The following is a 7,937-nucleotide window of genomic DNA, read 5'->3' on the forward strand; positions in this document are numbered from 1 at the left end:
ACATATAATAATCAAGATCCCAGAAACCCAACAGAAGAACAAAATACTACAAGCAGTAAGAGAAAAGAAACAAATCACATACAAAGGAAAGCCCATCAGAATCACAGCAGACTTTTCAACACAAACCCTTGGGGCAAGGAGAGCCTGGAATCAGATATTTCAAGTACTAAAAGAGAACAACCTCCAACCTAGACTGATGTATCCAGCAAAACTCTCTTTCAAAATGGAGGGGGAAATAAGACACTTCCACGACAAAGAACACCTGAGAAACTACATGAATACCAAACCAGCACTACAAGCAATTCTAAACAAGATCCTAGAAAAAGACAATGAAGGCAACAACACAATGAGGCCCAACAGACCAAATCAAATAGGCAAGGCAAGAAATTAAAAGGAGAAGGTGAAAAAGTAAAAAGAGTAAACTAAAGGCCAATAACATGTCAATAATAAGTCAGTACATATCAGTTATAACCAGCAATGTCAATGACCTCAACTCACCAATCAAGAGAAATAGACTGGTAAAATGGAATAAGAAGCAAAATACACTTTTTTATTTTTATTTCCCAAATGTCTTATCTTTGTGTCTCCTTTTCATTATCCCTCACTTCATTTACTACTTACTTGCCACAGACTACTTACTACTTCACTTACTACCACTACTTACTCGCCATAAATACCACCTTATAAGAGAAGACTTCAGCTTCAGAATTTATTTTGTGTACTTCTTGTTTCTTGGCACATCTGTCTTCAGAGAATAGAAGTTTCAGGAGGACAAGGAATTTGCCTGATTTATTCCCTACTATATCCTCAGCATCTACAACTGTTTGTAGTATGTGAACACACAATATGTGGAATAAAAGAATAAAGGAATGATATCATTTTTGGCAAAATATATATATTGGCCAAGGAGAAAATGTATATAAAAAATGGACAAATTCTGGCCAGTTGAAAATAATACAGACACAGGAGTTGCTGCCAGAATATCTTATTTAAGCTTGCACATGTAGATTTTCTTCTCTTTCACTTGTTCAGAAGCACTTGTAATTAAATGGTTTGAGATAAACTAACCTCTTCATTATTTCAGCTTAGTAACTTATGAGATTATCAATACCTGTCTCCTCCTGTTCTGTATGAAACATTGTTAGATTTATGAGTCAAAATAACATTAAAATAATTGCAACTTTTGGTAGGGGAAAGACTCTCTATCAGTCTGCTGTTTCACTCATATGTTAAATTCTGCTTCATAACTGCTTCCCAAGCTCAATACAAAGCTGGAAATACTTCTTGTGGGGCCAGATTCTACAGCTCTTAGAGAAGCCATTAAGGGCTTCTGGGGAACACTGCTACAGTAAAGGGTGTAGGGTCAATCCCAAGATGACCACTTTACATGGGAAATGAGGAATGCTCTAAGATGTAAACACATAATGTACACTTTAAAATATCCAGAGATAGTTATTGCTGCTGTGTGAAAAGGAAAGAATATGTTGTTAAAAAGTATTGTGGTCTTACTAAAAGCAAGAGCACTATAGATCCTTGGCCTTATTTGAACCCTAGTTTATTTATCATGATTGCTTTAGAAACAGTTAAAAGAAAAGATTAATGCCATTCAGGCAAAAATCCTTTTCTGGTTTTTATTGCAGCTGTTTTCATTGACTAAAACTCCTCAAGACACTGTTTTCTTATTCATTGTATATATGTTAGAGTCAACTGAAGACAGGAAGCAAGGAAATGCACGAGAATGACTAACATGTTTTCTCGTATGAGCATGCTGACAGAATGAATTTGTACTATATGAGGTATAAATCAGAGGCTTATTAATACTTCCTTTTGCAGATCAAAAAGTTGATCTTGTTTTACATATATAATGTATATGTGTATATCTTGGCTATTGAAAATACAAGCCTCCATTTTTTGCTAATATACGATTATTGAATTCTCATAGGGTATCTCAAAAAAACAACAATGGAAATTACTTTGATGTCGGTGCCCTAATGAACTGTTCAACACCATGTAGGCCAAAATGAAATAATTGGTTTTGGCTGACATTTCTGATGTTCAAATGGACAAAACCACATATTCATATGCTGCAAACCAGTTATGCATTCTTTGAGAGTGCAGTGGATCTGTTATGATACTGAACATACAGGTGCTACTATGACACTAGTCTATGGTTAACAAATGCTATGGCAAAACACTTCTCAGGCAAACATTTTTTGAGATCCGGACCTTACAACAATAACATTTCAAGAAAACTTGCTGTCTCTGTCATTGTGCTGTCACTGGAATTAGCTGAAGACCGAAGGCTTAAACTAAAACTACTCATTTATTGCAGCCTTTTCAATATATATCAGTTGCTAGAATGAGATTACATTTCTTTCAGAGTTCAAATTTTGCTTTTATCTTGCTTTCAGCGTGTGTGTTTGTGTGTGTGTGTGTGTGCGCGTGTGTGTGTGTGCATGCATGCATGCATGTTTTTAACAATTAATAGATGAGTGCTCAGGTTAAAGATTTAATTCAGTGAGTTTTCACAGATGTACTCAAGTAGCAGAGACCTTGATACAAGTATAGAATATTTTCAGTAGTCCTGATAATTTCCTCACATCCTCTTCCAGTCATTCCCATTTCCTATAGGCAACCACTGTGGTAATTTTGGTGAACATTTTCATTGATCTTAAACCTATATCAATGAAACCAAATATTCTTTGTTCATTTGTTGTTTTTTTTTTTGGCTGCGGGGTTAGGTCATGTAGAGTACTTTTCTTAAAGATTTCTTCTTATTGTTGCATACATCACTGATTTTGTTTTTCTTATTGTTCATATAGATAATTATAGGCATGACATTTTTCCATGGTCAGCTTTGTATACATCCCTAAAACTTAGAAATTTTGGGATTTCCTAATAATTTAATTGTAAGGTTTTCAAGGTTTTCTTTTGTGTGTGTGTGTGTGTGTGTGTGTGTGTGTGAACCATATTGTATTTAAAACTTTGCTGTTTACTTAGTATCTTAACCTTTCTGACTTTTATAGTTATTTAATTGTGAGCAAAAATAATCTGCAAAATTCAACATTTTAAAACTTTGAAAAACCTTATTTTACAATACAAATATAAATTCTCTTAACAAATACCACAGGTAAACCTAAAAAAAATGTATATACTATAAAGTTTTCTAGAGGATAGGTAATATCTTGTAAATCTTAACATATCTTGCTTGATCACATAATTCATATATTTCATATTTCTATTGATCTTCCTACTCTATAAACAATGAAAATAGATTACAATTTTCATTTATGATTATTGATTTAATATTATTTTTATATGAGAAATTGTCTGCAGCATATGTTTCGAAATTTATAATTTTTCTTTTTTTATTGAGTTTATTGGTACATTTTAAGTATACATTACAATCACAGGTAACTATTAATCTGACACCATTAACTACATGAACTAGACTTGAGGTTATCTATCAAAAGCAATGACCAGCCAAAAATATGTTTGCAGTAAATAAGCCCTTCAATACGTTCTAGGAAGAAAACTTAGAAGGATAGAAGGAATTGGGGATATGGAGAGATAGAAGGAAAGGGAGAAGTTAGAAATGGGGCTGGAGGACGTAGAAGATCATGCAAACTTTGGGAAAGTAGTGATGACAGGAAAAAAAGAGAGAAGCAAAGAAGAAAAACAAGAACAAAACAAACTAACAGCAACAGAAAGACTAGAAACTGTATTCACTCTCCTATAAAAATAAGAACAATTGAGAAAAAAAGAAAATAAAAAAGGACAAAAACAGGAACAAAAAATGGTAAATGAAGAAGAAGGAGGAGGAGGAGACGGAGGAAGAGGAAGAGAAGAAGGAGAAGATGAGGAGAAAGATGAAGAGGAAGAAAAAAGGCAAAGGAAAAAAAAAAGTCCCCTTCAAGAAGTGTCTCTGCAGTCACAATGTGGACAGCAGCATTCAGATCCAAGTTGATTAATCTCAACAGGCAAACATTGTGCACTGAGATTCAGGAGGCTAGTTTCTGGGTGAGAGGCTGGAATTGAGCACCTGTCCTCTTGTGGGCTTGAACCCTGCGTTGTCTTTTTATTTGCTTTTTTGTGGTACTGGGGATCAAACTCAAGACCTTGCACTTGTGAAGCAGGTGCCATGCCACTAAGCTAAATCCCAGGCCCTCTGCAGGGTTTTACTGCAGGCTCAAGCTGCACTTTCCCTGCAATGAGTCAGTGTTCCTATAGGAGATGCTGATCCCACCAATTCAACAATTGCCGTAGGCCACTGCATTTTCACCACAGTGAATCTCTTTGCTCTCCCTGTGGGCTTCAACTTCAACAACAAGCCTAGAAGAGACTGTCTGCTGCTCACCATTGGGCCATTTTCTCAAGCTCATTAACAATGGCCTTTTGGGCCCTGGGCCCCACTGGCACATGGATCTGGATCCCTGCATATGACCCATGCAGTCCAGTGCAGCCCACAATGTCCAGGTGGGGTGGACCCCTCTTAGTTGTGCAGCAAGTGCACTTTTTCTATCTTTTAATAAATTGCCCATATTTTTAATGGTCTTTCTCTGGTATATTATTTGTCCTGAAGTCAAATCTGTCTAATCTTAATGAAACTATACAAGCATTTTTCTATTTTTTCATGATATCCTTTTGCCTTTGTGCACATGTGTGCCAAATATATATATATTATATACATATATGTTCACTTTTACTCATAGTTCACTTAAAAGTACCATGCCATTTTGCTATTTACTTTTTATTACATCTTTTAATGTTCTTTTAAAACCTTTCCTGTTTTCTTTTAAATTAAATTTTTAATGTCTTTTAAAATATCCAATAATGCCTTGTTGACTATTCCTCTTTGATTTATGTTTTAGTCATTATGCTGAAAATACAATATATATATATTCTTAACATATTGCACTTTTATTATAATTAATATCTACTTTTCATAAAAAAACAAAAAAAACTTTAAGAATATGATACAAAAGACCTAGCTTTAATCTTGTTGCAATTCTGTCTCATAATTTATTAATATATAAATTATAAATTCTATAATATAATATGTGGTTTTCAATAACCTTTCAAATAACCTAAAAGGGAATTAAAACAAGAAGAAATGTTTTTATATTTACATATTATCTACCACTTTTGTACTGTTTTTCTTGAGATCTGATTTTCTATTTGTTGACATTTCCCTATAGCCTGAAGTACTTCTCTTAGCATATTGTGAAATATAGAAACAGTTTTCATTTACCTAAAAATGTTTTTTTTCACATTTACATTGATGAATATTTTTGCTGTATAAACAGTTTTTACTTCACACAATATTTTAATGATAGATTTAATTTAAGGACATACTTTGTCCTACAGATTTCCCATTTATATACATATAAAAACAGATACCAGAAATACCTATAAGTATTAACTCATTTCATATTGCCTTCATTTAATGAAGCATTTATGTAGTATCTTTAATTACTATAGAGATACAAGTCTTAATGAAAATTTATTAAATATGTTGTTTATTACTGTCCCTCAAATGGTGATTCATATCATACTCAAATTTAAAAGTAAAACCAAAGTCCATCGAAGTTGGAAAATCAAGCTGATAATTAAATGAGCTCTCATATTTTTATTTTTACATTGGAAGTTACAAGTAATTTTAATGATCAATCTCATAAACTGAATTTGCGTACACATGGAACATAAAACTAACTTGCTTTGTTGTATGTTCCAATACTCTTTAATTTTAACTATATACTTTTTTGAAAATATGCAGTGTTAAATTAGAAATAAATATGTAAATATTTTATGTCATTATTTTTCGGTTACCAGAAATAAAATACATCTCAAAGGTGTATGTGTGCATGTACTCAATCACTTTCTACTGGCAGAAAAGAAGCTGACATGGTAGTCTTAACCAGCTTCGATCCTGACAGCTAGGGCTGGTGGAAGGAACAATTCTAGTCTAGAGCTATGGGAATGTCAAAATTAAAGGAATTGAAGTCTGAAAGGTAAATAAATACTAGATCTAACTGGTACAGAGAGACTATGACAACTTTATTATAAGTTTTGAGAACTGATGTTCAACACAATGATCGCAAAGAGCCAATGATAGGAGGAGCAAAATGAGAACCAACAGATCAGTAGGAAGCAGGTCTCTGAAACCGTCTGGGAAAGTGTAATGTACTGGACTTATTCCTGGTTTCTATATGACTGAAATGAGGATTAGTCAGTTTGGCCCCATGAAGGAAAGTTGATGGAAAAAATTATGTGAAAATTATATGAAATGATTTTTCAAAAGGAAGTTTATTCGAAAACACAACTAACAGATTAAATGTGATATATCGCCAATCCTTGCCCCTTTTCCTTACTTGATCAATATATGTTTAACTGAATATCTAACTCAAGAAAAACATTTATACTGTGATGAAATCAACATAGATCCAGTCTTAGATTAGCATTCATTAGAAAAAGTCAGGTAGTTTCACAAATACCTAGAGTTCAGAGCACATGATATGTGAAAACACGATATATAGAAAAACATGTTAAGGAAGTTGAAAGAAACATGAGATTTTCCTAGAAAAGGGCTTGCGCGTGCTATTATAGATCACTTAGGCTTTTAAGAACAGGTAGGACATAAAATTGAAGATAGAGAAGTGAAGAAATAATTAATATTATGGTCATAAATGCTCTATTTTATTTTGGAATAATGATAATAATGTGAATGTTTGGTGGTGATATTGGTCAACAGTGATGTCCACTTTAGAAAAAAATTTCATGGACAGTATTTTCCTAGATGTGGTTGATATTTTGGAAATAATAATCATTACATGTGATGTTCTTGAACATTTTAATCATAATTATAGTCTATACAATTCTTATTATTAGAATATAATAAATTCTAATTGATGGCCCTATTGACTTGAATGGCATAAATACTATCTTTCTTTCCTCCTTAACATAGCTAACATTGTCTTTCTTTCACTACATACTGTGATCCTCCACAAGCTTTTCCATAGTAGTGGTTGGAAAAGGATTTAATCCTATCATGGGACAATTTGGACTATTTAGGGAAGGAACTCAGTAACTGGGGGTGAGAAAAAGGGCTAGCTGGTCAGCAACTCCCTTGCAACTCATCCTGTAACTTCATCATAGGATGAATGACATGCTCATTTATTTCTTTTGAAATACTTATTAGTCACAGCAGTAGGACTCTCCCAGGGGCAAAGACCTGACCAATTCTTGCTGCAGTTTAATAGAACTCCCTGGCCTCAGGGATTGCTCTGGCTGGGGATTCCACTTGTACAGGTACGTGACACAGCCAAGGAAGAAAGCAAAGGTGAACCTTGCCTTTGCCTGCTCGGGTCTCGGAGGGTGACCTCTCAATAAAGGAGGAAAACTGTTTGAAGCTGTGGCAGTTCCTGGCTGACACTGTGGCCAACTGACGTCCTTAGAGGAAAGAAGTATTGGGAGAGGTGTTTAAACTGTTCCTGACTTGTTTAGTAACTAACTGAGACAGTCAGTTTCTCAGCTTGGGAAATTATGGGCATTTAAAATCCTCAAGAAAGGCTTGAGACTTTCTGTTTGTTTGTCCTTACAAATTCTCAAAAATAAAAGCAGAATAATTTTAATCTTTGGATATTCTATCATTTCACATTTGTTATGAAGTAATGAATGTTTTAAATAGCAAAGATAATGAGGCATCCTTAAGACAGATGCTCTTGTCCTCTACTCTATAATGCAGTATTCATTTTCCCACGCTCATCTGTTTTCTTAAAATCGACTTCATTACGGAAAGACTGCAAGTTTCATGCAGACATAGATTGTTAACTGTCTCTTCTCGGCTTCCCTAGTATCTAAAATAATGCATGTTTTCAAAGTCGGTGCTCCATAAGTGTCTTAAATGTTTAGTAGAAAGGTGAAACATTGGAAGTAAC

This window comes from Fukomys damarensis, unplaced genomic scaffold (genome assembly GCF_012274545.1).
Source record: "Fukomys damarensis isolate Sample0158 unplaced genomic scaffold, DMR_v1.0_HiC HiC_scaffold_5, whole genome shotgun sequence".
NCBI classification, from domain to species: domain Eukaryota; kingdom Metazoa; phylum Chordata; class Mammalia; order Rodentia; family Bathyergidae; genus Fukomys; species Fukomys damarensis.